This window comes from Xiphophorus hellerii, chromosome 1, assembly GCF_003331165.1.
Source record: "Xiphophorus hellerii strain 12219 chromosome 1, Xiphophorus_hellerii-4.1, whole genome shotgun sequence".
Lineage (NCBI taxonomy): Eukaryota > Metazoa > Chordata > Actinopteri > Cyprinodontiformes > Poeciliidae > Xiphophorus > Xiphophorus hellerii.
The window spans coordinates 19,359,144-19,373,510 of NC_045672.1; positions in this window are offsets into that span (position 1 = coordinate 19,359,144).

A 14,367-nucleotide genomic window follows, 5' to 3' on the forward strand; every position below is an offset into this window, starting at 1 on the left:
ACGGTTTGTTGATCAATGCTCTCTAACAATACTGAGATTTAATTTCTCAAATGTGGATGTGTTTAACTAATTAAGTGACTCCTGCTTGCTTGCATTTGCTATTATAAGATCAAAGGGGCTGAATATGAATGCATGCAACATTGCAATCTTAAAGGACTTTTTGGAAGCAATATTTGGTGTGCTATTATATTTCAAGTGTGATACATCCAAAATCAAAAGCATAATTTATGCTCTATTGGTGGCTGAGATACTAAAACTCATGAGAGTTAGTAAATTACTAAATATTACATTTAAAAATATACTATATACAAATAAAGGGACAACAGGACTATAAACAAAAATGTGTGAAATATCTCATCAATGTAAGTACTGCATATAAATTCTAAGAAAAACATCTATCTCACAAACATTTGTTGCGCTAGGACCGTCCCTGAAAAAACACCTGAGAGTGCCAAATATCTGCATTTAACAGGACCTGTTGTAAAAACTGTCCCTCAGCCTGTTTGTGTGTTTTAAGCGCCCTGAAACGTTTACCAGAGGGCAGCAGCTGAAACACACAATGTCCTGTGTGTGTGTGTGTGTGTGCCGTCTCTCAGAAGGCTGTGCACCCTCCTAAAACAGCAGGTGCTGTAGAGGTCCTTTAGGGAGGGTAGAGGGTGGCCAGTGATCTCCTGAGCACCATTAATAACTCTCTGTAGTGCCTTTTTGTGTGCCATGGTGCATCTGGAAAACCACACAGAGATGCAATAAGTCAGAGAGGAAAAAAAGAAGAGTCCCATAAATATGAGTTAATCATGAAAGTTATCACAATTTTCAGAAAGAGTATGGCAATTACATAAATATATATATATATATATATATATATATATATATATATATATATATATATATATATATATATATATACAGTACAGACCAAAGGTTTGGACACAACTGTGTGTCCAAACTTTTGGTCTGTACTGTATATACTGTATATACTGTATATTATATATATATATATATATATATATATATATATATATATATATATATATATATATATATGCACACATGGTTCTTTTACCCTCAGGCTGGTATGAAAGTCTGCATTTAGACCACATCTGGTTTACATCACAGCCAGACCACCAAAACCTGAATCTATCATGCGACACACAATTTTTTTCTATCTCTGTTTTCAAATGATGACATCATGCATCATGCAGAGCTTTCTTTCGGGATAAATCACAGAAGCATAAATTTGCACATCACTAAACAAGCAAAACCAAATTCACCGTAATCCCTGCTGTTTGAAAACAATAACATACAACTCTACTGTTCAGGAAAAAAAATGCATATGGAGATGCAAGCAGGCGTTTCTGTGGTGTCTGCATGTGAGTGCGCATACAAACATTTTAATTGCTGGCTTTGTGTTTTATTATAAATGCTAGCGGGGGTCAGTGGTCTGCAGAAAATATAAGGTGTGTTGAGATGAACACAGACTCACAATGAGCCCCTTGTTTCCACTGCAATGTGTTCTCAGTTGTAAAGCAATTAAGGACTAGTTTACTGGCAGGGGCTGCTTTTTGCTCCTTGCGCGTGACGCAATCCTCCGGGTTTGCCCAGCTGTACACTGACTGATGGCTCACACACTAGCACATTCATGTGTGTGGGGTGCGCAGGCGTGCACACCCCAACATACACACATCGGTTAGCTCTCAACCAGAGTTGCCAGAAGGAAAACACTTCACATCAGCAGCAACACAAGGGATACACTGTATAAGGTTCTCCCTTCAGCGACATTACAATAAATTCAGATGAGTGACAGAGACATCATGTGAACTTACGGTCATTAACATGTTGGCTTAGCAAAACACAGATGTTGAAGCATTTAAGCCTAATGAGCCTTAGGAGGTGTTTGCTGATAGTATTGACTATTTTGTAAATAAAAAATAATGATGAACTTTCATTTAGTAGTTTTCTACAACTTTTCTACAATATGTAAATATATGTGATTTGCAAGTGAAAAACATAAAAAAGTACTGAATATATTATTCTTTAAAAAAAAATATGCAGCCCACAAATTCTCATTTAAAGTTTGAAGTCATTTAAGTTTAAGTCTATAATAGCCTCACAATCTGTCTTTTTCTTTTTCACAGCGTGAATCTAGTGTATTTCAAAACTTTATGAACTCCTTGACCTTTCTCTCATTTTGTTCAATTGTGACCATGAACTTTAACTTAATTTAATGTAATTTTATGTTACAATTTTATGTCTCTCTTGGCTATGCACATCTAGAGATAAAAATGTTTTCCCTGTCTACTTTGCGAAATGCCCCAACGTGAGATAAATTTGATGGAGGGAATCATGCATGAATACATTGTGCTTCAATGCAGCTCTGGCGGTGATGGTTCTACTGGAAACCTGTAGAAACCTTTTGCAGGTTTTTGATCAAGAATTCTACTGTATTTTGCCAAATCCATCTTCCAATTCTGGGCAGTTTCCCTGTCCCTTAGCAAAAGCATTCCCACAGTATGATGCTGCCACCATCATGTTTCAATGTAACGACCAACTCCGCTTGAGAAATCTTGTTTGCACACTGCTAATAAGGTTTCTTATGGTTTTCTTTTTGCCTCTCTCCCACAAACAGCATACTTGTAGAGTGCTTCTCTCTTTGTGACATATTCTCACACCCGAGTTGTGGATCTCTGCAGCTCCTCCAGACATACCAAGGACCTCTTGGCTTCATATGTTCTTAATCCTCTCCTTCCTCATCCTGTTGCTTTAGGTGGTGGATCGTCATGTCTTATAAAGTTTGCAGTTGCTGGTCATTTATGAACCATGCAGACCCCTCGGGTCGTCTGGAAACACTCAGTGTTCCCAGATTCAGAGCTGAACAAGCGGGGGCAGCTTTTAGTTTCTAAGTTCTTCAGCTCTGGAACTAACTCCCTGAAAACCTAAGACTCACAGAAACCTCTGCAGAAACTGTTGCTGAGCATTATTGTTTGCTGCAAATCGACTTGAGCTTTAACATTTTTTTTTCTTTTTATGTGATGTGTTGTCCTTTTATTGTGTATTTTGTGTGTTTTTTTTCCTTTATTTTGTGTTTACCAATACCAAAACTTTGCTTTACCTTGTGTCGCTTGATTGTTTTCTGAGCAAAAACACAGCATATTAAGTTTTGCAGCTATACCAGTGTGGGTACACATTTGTTTTTGCTTGTTTATTTTGTCTTCTGGGCTTGGCTAATGCTTCCATTGCAGTTATGCCATCATTTGTATTCAGATGATAGATTGAACAACATTTTTTGAGGTTTTCATAGCATAACATAACATTTTATAACCTAACCCTGAGTGCATTGGTTCATTTGGGTTCTCTGGCTCCCTGCCTCTGTCCAAAAACATGCTTGTTAGATTAACTACCCTCAATTACGACTGTTCATGGTTGTGTTGCCCTGTGGTGGGTACAGAATGTACCCTGCCTCTCGGTTATTGACTATCAATCGCCAAGCAGTCCAGTAAGAATTGGTCAAATGTAAAAAAAAAATAAAATAAAATATGGATGGACGACTTCTGAATCATTTTTGACATTCCATAACTAAACATCAGTTCTTTGTTCTGGAATTTGAATCTATAATAAAAATGTATAACTTTTTTCTCCTGAGATTAAATGTAACAAATTTGAATGTATTTATTATTCTCTGTCCGTAAAGAATAAACCGGTGAGTCAAATTGTTGAGTGTTTGCATATCGTGTGTTCAAATATTATTGCTTCTCAGTCAGGCGTTTTCTACAGCTCACACTGGTATGAGCTGTATAGATTGTGTGTTTTCACAGAGGGACCACGGCACCCGTCTGGTGTGTCTCGTGTTAGCACTGCATAGGAATGGGAGTCGTCATAACTTTCTCCATGTGTGTCAGACATGATCTTTACCTTTTTTTTTTTATCCCCCTCACTCCTTCTGAAATCTCTCCAACTGCAAAACAGAGATGATGAGGAAGGATTACTGTTATTTAAACAAGGTTCCTCTCACTCAGGGTCAGTGGGTTCGGGATTCTTACTGTGCTTTAAGTGGGGTGTTGGAGTGGGAACAGTGTGGAATAAGGACTAGTGTTGGTCCATCACTTAAAATGGTCTCGCTAAAATAAATCAATCAAATAAATTGGCCCCACTTCCTGTTCCCCTTTCCTTTTTGGTGGTGAAAGCTGCTTCGCGATTTGTCGGTTCCCTTTCCTGCAGTTCGGGGTTAAAAACAACAGAAATCAGCCACTCTGTCTTAAAAGGTTGTGGAGATACTACATGTGCTGTCCTTTTGTCAGCTGGCTTTTGTATGTTCACCATATTCACACTGGGATGTTTGAATAGTGTCAACTCTTAATGAGGCCATAAACTCAGAATAATAAATTTCCTTTTCATTTTCCTTTTTTTTTTACTATTATTTATCCATCTGTAAAGTGTAAATATTGAGTCCTGAAGTGCTTTCTATCCCAGCACTGTTTTTACATATAGAGTTTCAGTTTGTTTGTTTCCACATATTCCAGCCGATTCCCCTCCCTTTCTTGCTTCAGCACCCCATCATAATGCAGTAATTTATTTCTCGCAGAAGAGCAAAGAAGCTATGGGGTTTCAGCTTAACTCACTTGGTGTAACATTAGTAGCTGTTCAGATGGAATCACCCCCAAAACCACAACTAAGAATCAGTCAGTAAAAGATGAAAAACAACTTTTAAATTTTCAACAGATTGTCAGATGGCTTCATTATGATTGATTTGTAATCTTTTTGTGGAAAGAAATGTCCAAAAAATAATAGAGGTTTCAAAAGCATTAAAACAAACCAAAAAAAAATAACTTTAATCAGATATTGTTCCATATGGAAAAAAATCTGCAAGTGGAGACCAATTCAAAACAATCACCAACATTCCCAGGTCTGGCTGTTCAAGTTCACCATAAAAGCAGATGGCAAAAGTCTCCAAATGCCACAAAATGTAATCATGGGACCTGTAGAGTCTGCATGAGTTTAACTTTTGACTGACCCACCGCAGGCTCTTGCTGCTGTCAGGTTTTAACTCTGTACCTAAATTTATTGTGAAGGAGATCAAGTCTATAAAACTATTTCAAAATCCAGGCTGATTTTCCTGGTTATACAAAGAAATCAGCCGGTTTCACACAACACCGCTCCTGAGAAGAGATTTGTTCATAAAATGCATCACTTTTAGACGGTGGGTGACCTAAAAACACTACAATGTGATAATGTAAGCTCTTACTCGCCTCTGTTTTCCACCTCAGATTATTTCGTTGTAATTAGTCAGATATTTTTAAGAAAGCACAGTGACTTTACACCCTGTGTGTGTTTGTTTGTGATTAGTTGTTCTGTTCTTCCAGAGAGCTGATCAGACCAGAGCTTCGCAATGGTTCACTGAGTGTATCACAAGTTTGCTGGTTATTTTCTGTCTCTTAGATAATGCCTATACCTCATATTCTGTTCTTGCAACTCAGTGCAAGCAACATCTGACATATGGAGGAAATATCATCTGAAGAAAAGAAATGTAATTTGCTTTTTGTGGCTGAATGATAAAAATGTATGATCCTTAACCGTTTTTATTGTTGCCTGTCATTGTTCTTCCTGCACATTATTCAAAGAATAATCAACAAATCCCTTCAAACATCTTAAATTCTTTCTAACAAGTCTGACCAACTCAAAAGTACAACCAAACACATGTATGTTGGACTCAATGTGTTCATCCCCTCTACATGAACCTTTTTTTCCATTTTCCAGCTGACTTGCAAAACTCCTGTGTGTTTTACATCATTCCCAATTATGTGTTTGTACTGGATCCGTCCTAGTTTTTTTTTTATGCTTGTATGAGTAGATCCAGCTATCCACCCCACTAATGAGGAAGTTTCATACATGTTACTTTGGCTTACAATGCTCCAAAATTCAGATTTGAAGGTCAAACTGACTGAGGCCCAGCAGTTTGACTTGTAGTTTCTCTGTCAAAGGTCTCTTCTCGAATGGATGATGGGAACGGGATCTTAAAGAGTTTGGACTTGTTCCTGTCAGAGATGTTATTTCAGATGCTGTTATGTAGTAAAAAAGAAGCCTGTTGAGAGCTGTCATCTTGACCTTTTTAGTGTTTTGACAAAGCTCATGTGCAAGATTTGCATAATAGATTTGTAATGTGAATCATCTGTTTTTCTAGTATCATAAACAGTCCTAAATTCTGTGGGAGATTTTCCCGTCTATCCAAAGTCAATACCAACTAAAGGGAAAGCAACTGCTGCAAATTAAAATGATTTAATAACTTTCTAAGTCACTCGTTTTCTATTTCCCTTTGCCCACTTGAAGCTCATGTGACTATCTGAGACCATTCCAGGTATCTTTGACCAGAAGGAAGGTAATCGCTGGTCATGTCAATATCCATCACATGGCCTTATACAAGTAACTTAGAGTGAAATTGGAGTCCAAGAGCATTAGCTCACATTTTTTTATACATGAATTCTTGTTATGTGACATAACCTTTCATATTTATAACCTTTAAACTTAGGTAACAAGCAAAGATATTCATGGATGTGAAATGAAAGGAAAATAAAAGATGGCTTAAATTATTATTTTTAACAATAATAGCCTCAATAATAATGTAAGTGTGGAAATGGTTTGTATTTACACCCCCACCTGTTTGAAAAGAAAAAATTAAATAAAATGCAATTATTTGCCTTCAGAAGTCAAGTCACTTTACAAATGACATACATTGCATTCGGTATACTCAATTAATTATCCAAAATAGATTTAAAAGTTTCTGTTTAATTTTATTTAATTGCATCGAGTCATTGACTTGTAGCAATAGTTCATCTGTAAAATACTGACTTGGAGATAGTGAATATTCATGCAATCACTTACTTTATATGTTTTTATTAAATTGTCCTTATTTTGTAGAAATCAGTTTTCGCTTTGTCATGAAATGTCAAACAAACTGCCATTTGTTGTTATTTCTAAAAGCAATCAAAACATTCCGGTAGGTAGAGAGAGTACTTTTTAGGCATTGTAAACTCAGCTGTTCTGGTGTTTTCTGGAAAACATTAAGAAACAAACAGCATCATGATGACCAAGAACCACAGCATCATGTTTGATGCAGGGTCAGACAAAAAACAATATCCTATGAGCATCAAATAGCGCATTGTTCATCCATCATCAGAAAAAGGAAAAGCATAAGAAACACCTAGCAACCAACCAAGACATTACACCAGTATGGCTTTCTTTGTAGAGGACACAACAAACACATTCTAAATATTTTGTGTGGCAGAAAACTACAAAAGCAACAAATGGTGTTTCTATACAGCATTGACTCAGGAGCATTTTTAAGTTGTTGGTGAAACATTTTGTAAACCATCCATCAGGTTCCCCCTGTTCCATAATTTGCACTTCTTTGCGTTGGTCTACCAACTGGATTTTTTTTGACTGCAACAGGATAAAATGTGAAAGAATGAATGGGTATGAATACTTTCGAAAGGAATTGTCGGCTAACATTGCATCCTGCTTGTGGTCGCTGAAGCTCCTGTAATATTTCTTTGCAGGGGAAGAGAGACTTGATAGGATATTTTTATGCTTCAGGATTCTCTGAACTGCTTAATGCAGGTTTGTGGTCTATGAAGACCTTAGATGGAAAGTTGCATCTTGGAAATAAAGTCTATAGCACTCTATTCACCTAAGGGTCCTAACCACAACCTCATTTTTCTGTGCTGGTTTTCTTCTTCTCCCTTCCACTATCATTAGATTTTTGTTGCTGACAACCCTGATTAAAAAAACAGACCCATGCTATGTTCTGTAACCTTTCAGTAAGTTTAGATTAATAAACCAAAAACATTCAAACAACTGCTTTTATTAAAACGATTTTCACTGCAGCTGTTAACATGCATGCATGAAAAGATTTACTTCAGAACTTAAGGGAGGTCTATTGTATCAACTCTGTATATCATTGTTTTTCTGAACGTGTGTTGAGTTTGTGATTTATAAACATCTCTTTGGGGTGAAAATGATTGAAGAAAACAGGAGCTTTTGGCAGGAAATGCTTGCCAAGAAGGACCTTTTATTTTGCAATAAGTGCCGTGATGAAGGCTTTTATTAGTTTGGCTCAATTGACTAAATGTTCTGGGTTATTTGCCCCAGAAACACACATGCAAGCATTTGTTAGATGATGCTTTCAATATTCATACATTTTATCAATCTCTTTTACATGCAGACAGAGTTTTGACTGCCAATATTTTTAATGTGTTTTTTTTTTTGTCAAATAAGGCATCAGCATGAATATCTCATCACATATCTGTCTCCACAGTTATTTAACCTGGAGTTGAGCTCAGTCAACAGAGCTTTTGAGTTTAAACTTGGGTTAATTTCCTGTGAGCTGAGCAGAGCGGACATAGTATTACAGGACTCATCTGGGCAGCAGTTGAATGCGATGAATGCCAATAACCTCTGGCCTGAATACCTGAGTGAACAGAGAAAGGGCAAAAAAAGGCAGAAAACAGCAGTATCAAACAGAATGTTACCATTTGACAGTATTATCACGAATTAAATAGAAACTAGGTATTACAATAAATCCCGAGAAGCTAGTATGATTTACTAATGATTCTTTATCTAAAGTTTTAACTAAAATGCTTTTTTTTATTTTAGGGAAATGTTTTGTGGAGTATTTTAAAAATAGTCTGTACTTTATCTGCATTAGTCAGAGTGTAGAGCAGCTTTAGTTTGTGGAATCCTAGATAGGATTTCATGGGAAGCTAAAAACAAATCTTACTCTACATCTTTACATATTATTACTTTTGCATGACACCATTTTTTTGCTTGTTTCTTTTTTATCTTACCGTCAATATTCTGCTCTGCTACATAAAACTGTACTTGTCATAATTCTTGAGTGTTTTGATTTTGTCTGTTCATCACTTAATATTTATTTTTCTTAGTTTATTCTTGGATTCTAGTCATTTACATCTATTTCTCTTATATCAGTGTTACTCATTTCCTTTTTGTTTGTAACTTCTTTGTGTCTCATTAAGTGTCCTTAATAAGACCTGAATCCCTTCATAAACAGAAAAAAACATTTGAAGACTGTTCAAATGGTTTTTGAAACATTTGAATGGCTGCTGTTGTTTCTGATGATCAAAAACATTTAAGTGTGACAAGAAAGTGAAAACGAGGGCTGCACAGTAGCAGCAAGAAGGTCCTGGGTTCGATTCCCGGCTGGGGTCTTTCTGCATGGAGTTTGCATGTTCTCCCTGTGCATGCGTGGGTTCTCTCCGGGTACTCCGGCTTCCTCCCACAGTCCAAAAACATGACTGTCAGGTTAATTGGTCTCTTTAAATTCTCCCTAGGTGTGAGTGTGTGTGTGCATGGTTGTTTATCCTGTATGTCTCTGTGTTGCCCTGCGACAGACTGACGACCTGTCCAGGGTGAACCCCGCCTCTCGCCTGGAACGTAGCTGGAGAGGCACCAGCAACCCTCCCGACCCCATTAGGGACATAGGGTGAACAGAAAATGGATGGATGGATGGATGGAAGAAAGAAAGTGAAAACACAATAAATCTGGTCGTTGTGGAGAATTATCCTTCTCCATGCCAAGTTCTTGATGTATGAGACTGAAGAAGAGTTAGTGAGTTGAATTCATGAATTCCACTTATTACAATAACAAATACCAAAATACAGTTGGACCAATTTTCAAGCTACCTTTATGAGTTAGCAGAACAGAATGGCATCAAACAGCAGTTTGCTATTCCCTTTGTTAGCCTCTACCTAAGCTACGCCCTAAAGTTGGCGTTCTCTAGTGTGTCATTTCCTTCAGCCTCAGCTTTGCCCGTGTGTGCTATGTGAGTGCATGTATGTATATACGAGCATGCAAATAGCTAAAAGAGGTTGAGGAAAACACAGAATTATTTATTCTCAATATCGTGAAAACACTTTTATTTGTTGCTGCATGAGCCATCCTACGCACACAAAAGGATGTTTGACGAACTGAGTGACAGCATGGATATTGTGTCTGATTTAAATGTGGCAGAGTGTGCTCAAATTAAAAATGTTTTTGATTTCAATTCTTCTAGATAGTGTAAATTCACTCTCGAATGCATCCTATTCTGAGAGGCTTTTAGTTAGTTAGGGTTTTAGTTAACAAGCAAACAAAAAAAAAGTATACAAAAGTAATACTTTCAAAAATGTTTATTTCTCTTTCACTTTCAAAACTGGGACTGCTCTAGCTGATACCTTTTTATAGGTAAGGTGGAGACTGATCTAAAAAAACTACTTTAAGAATAACATAGACTAATAATATTGCTGTTGGCGATCCATGTAGGCAAGGGTGGGACTTTATTTTAATGTGCAGATCAAAATAAAGTTTGCGGTATGCCCCAATCATATGGAATGACATAAACATAGGAAGCCGGATTTAAACATTAGCATATTTTGAGTTTTAAATGTCTAAATAAACTGTTAAACAGTAAACCTTTTTTATGATTAACACAAAACCGTATATAATTGTTAAATTAAGGTAGAATTAAAGGCTCTAATTGAGACTTAATGCAAAATCATCAGAGATCCATGAGGACCGGTTCTTCTAAGCGATCCAAGCCAAACGAGTTGAATCTTTGAAGAGCGCTGTCCTTCCCATCACTACCTAATGTATTTAATGGATCACACGTGCCACAGTCTAATTTGCAACTTGGTCCAGTCACTCTTAACTCCCTGGGGCCAGGTCTCGTAAAAAGCCTTCTATAAATAAGGCAAACTGCAGCTCATAAATCTCAGAGCGCTGGATTTCTCTTCATTGTGGCATCTGGCATCATTTGTCACATATGCGGTGAGCAATTAGGTATAAAAGAAAATCAGGAAACCCAGTTGAGGCCACGCTGGCTGGTGCCTCCAACCATAGCTATGTTAAACTCTCCCACAAAGAGGTCTCATTACAGATGGGCTGTGAGAGAAAGCATGAAAAAGCATGACAAAAAAGACTCAAATGTGGCTCTTTTAAAATGATGTCATTGTTTCTAGAGATAATGCGGTTCTAGCTAAAGAGATTCTGTTTACGTCGGACAAGAAGCATACAAGCGTTTCAGGTTTAAATTCAGATTGCAATCAGAAGTCCTACATAGCTGCTGCAATCTGGGGATATTTTCTGTGGTTTTGAACCTCCAAACAAACAGCAGCATGCTGTAAGTCACAGCTCAAACAGTATAAACCCTAACACAGAAGGAGGGCATTAACATGTTAGCATGAAGCTGAACAGTAGATTAAAGGGTAAATTATTTGCATCATTGTGGAGCATTTCCTGACTTGGCTTCTCAAAAGTTGTAGTTTTTCTCTGTGCTTGTTCAACCATGCTAATCTCATAATCATTACACTATTCAGCACACACACACACACACACACACACACACACCCACACACACAAAAATAGAATTTCCATCCATGTTAAACCACATCTCTTCCTGAGGGCAGTCAGTATGCAAAAAGAAAACAAAGTAGAGTTTTTAAAGTCTTTTACTGTTTTACAGTATTTTCTTTTTTTTGTGAAGAATGAAGTCATTGTAGAACAAAAAGGATACTTAATATTAAAATATATTTTACTGATAATTGAGTATTTGTGGGCAGCCATTTCTAAGTCTTGCATGCTGGACTTAGATCTAGATTCGACTCAACCATTCTAACACATAGATGAAGTACGTTTCAATTCTGACAAGAGAACTCTCCACCATATTTTTTGGATTTCTTACTTGGATTGTTGCAAATTGCAAATGTGATTTCTTATTGCTTTCTTTCACCAAGCCTATTGTCTTGCTTCTCTTTCAGAAAAGCATTTTTTCCAAGTTCAGAACAAATCTCCTGAACCCTCTTTGCCCAGTATTTAAGGTGAACAGTTATGTCTTGGCAGGTTTGCAGTTGTGTGGGGATCTTATTTTTCGTTAACGAATCATGCTCTCAGTACAAAGCTTGGGTATTTCTTTGTTAACCTCTCTTTGCTTACACTTCCTCACATCTTCATGACAGACCCTTTTCTGATGTGCTTCTTGGTCTCTATTGTGCGATTTGAACACTAATATTTTCTAAAGAACCTCTAAGGCAATTACAGACCAGCTGTATTTTACACATGTTTTGTGGGGTATCAAAGAAAATGGGACTACATACGAATGCATGTCAGAGTTTTTGCATTTTATTTGCTAAAACCAGGTATCTGAAATTTGAAAACCAGGTAAGAAATTACATTTCTGAACCTGAGTGTAGGCCAGAGATGGTCAAGTCCAGTTCCCAACAGCGGGTGCCTGACAAGTACAGTATGTGTTCCAATACGCCTGATTTAAAGGGTTGGGTCTTTTTTTCTTCTCAGGCTTTGACTACGTTTGCTAAACAATCCTCCCTTTAAATCTGATGTTTAAATCTGATGTTCAAGTAGGAATCCATATAAAACACGTACAGGTGCAGACCTTGAGAACCAGAAAAAGCCTTACCCTGCTCTAGACTAAAGATCATCTTAACCCCAAAATGAACCCAACTGTGACATTGGTTATATTCCACAATAATCCCAGTGTATTCGGTTTTACCTCGCAAGGATAAAAAAATTGCAAAGCTACGCACTTAACCATCAACACAGAAACAACCCTTTACATCTTACTCGGTGTTATACAGACAGAAAAGTTTCTTTTTCTAGGAAGTTCAAAGTCAAGGAAAACACAGCAGCAGCATGTGGACCAATAAATGTTGAAGCATGTTAATCCCGCACAGATTTAACCACATGCCAATAGAGTTTCACACTAATACAAAACACACGCAGGTAAAATACATAGAGTTCTTGAGCATTTTTATTTGGATTATTTTAGCTGATTATATGAGTGTGGCTTATCAGATCAAACATCTTATAGTTACTAGACCTGATCTTCGCAGCTCAGGCTTCAATGTTTAGGAGCAAGTAGATTTAGATCTGCTGGGAATAAAAGCAAAAGGAAATTATTTCTCTTTTATGAAAGTTTTTTTCTGTAATGTTTCAGAAAATGGTTAAACCATTTCTCTGAATGGGGTCTTGGATTTCAAGTGAAAAAGTTTTTTTTGAATGCAAATTAGAATGAAGGAGTGAGTTTGTATGGGTTGAGAGAAAGGTGAGATTAGTGATGCACTTCAAGCTATCAGGACCCAAATTCTCATTCTGCTTCATACCATTGCTCTCCACAGCCTTATGTTCCCTCCTGCCTCTATTTCAACCTTCTTTCACCTCCAAACCCTCTCTTTCAATAAATCTGCCATTCATGCTTTCTCTTTCTCCTACACTCTGGATTATATGTCAGGGAAAGTGGTGGATTTCCCTGGAATGCCATTTATATCCTTTTCTCCAAGTTAGGAATAAAATAGCTTTATTTATCTTTTCTTTATATGTAAAAGTGAAAATGAGTATGCAGCACTTAACAAGTGCCTGTGGAAAACAAAACAAGCAAACAAAAAAAAATCTCTGAAGTTCATTTTGCTTCTTAATCTATGTAAATCTTTGGCAGCCTGTACAGGGTTTTGTTTTAATTCTTATGCTGCGGAAATGTTTCTCCAACAGGTGCACAGGGTACAGTGAAACTAAGTGATTTATTACCCAACCTGTTGATTGATTCAGTACATCAAAAACATTTTAGAGAGCATTTTCCTTAAAATAGTCAGTAAAACCTAGGTCATCTTTTTTGTCTGTATAATTACGGTAATAATTTGTTGGTGAACATTTGGTGCAAACTGTCGCAGTTGCAAATACAAAAATCTGGCCTTATGCAAATCAAAAATCTTAGTGATCCTAAGATGTTAATGCTATTGAGTCTGTGAAGTATCTTGTTGTTTTGACTGACTGTTGGACACACAACTCCTCACTTTTGCTCTCAGGACTTTGACAATCCATTGCATTCACATCAAAACTAAATCTAAGCTTTCATTTTAGGTGTGTAACTTAGTGTTTAACTGTCTCTGTCTGTACGTTTATCAGTAAATATTGCATATCTTATTTCTAAAAATGATAATAAATCCTTTTAAAACTAAAATCAAACTTGATATATAGATCTGACTCTCGATTTTTCAAGGTCCAACCAATAAGTTTGGTGTCTGCAGGACAGATTTAAAGTTCAAATGTCATATCCTCTCTGGATACTTTGACTTGTATCTGTTAGACAGCTGTTGCTGGGCAGACATTATTTTGAGTGCTATTTTTCTTCCATGAGGAATAACTGGTAAAAATTGTATTTTCTCCCTTCCAAATTGTGTGTTCACAAAGCAAAGGCAAAATGTCATGAACACTAGCTCACATGGTGACCCAGTGCCCTGACATTTCACTCTGCGTGATGGTAACCATACCACACATCTCCAAGAGCCAGAAGTCCTCCTGCCTTACAAAAAA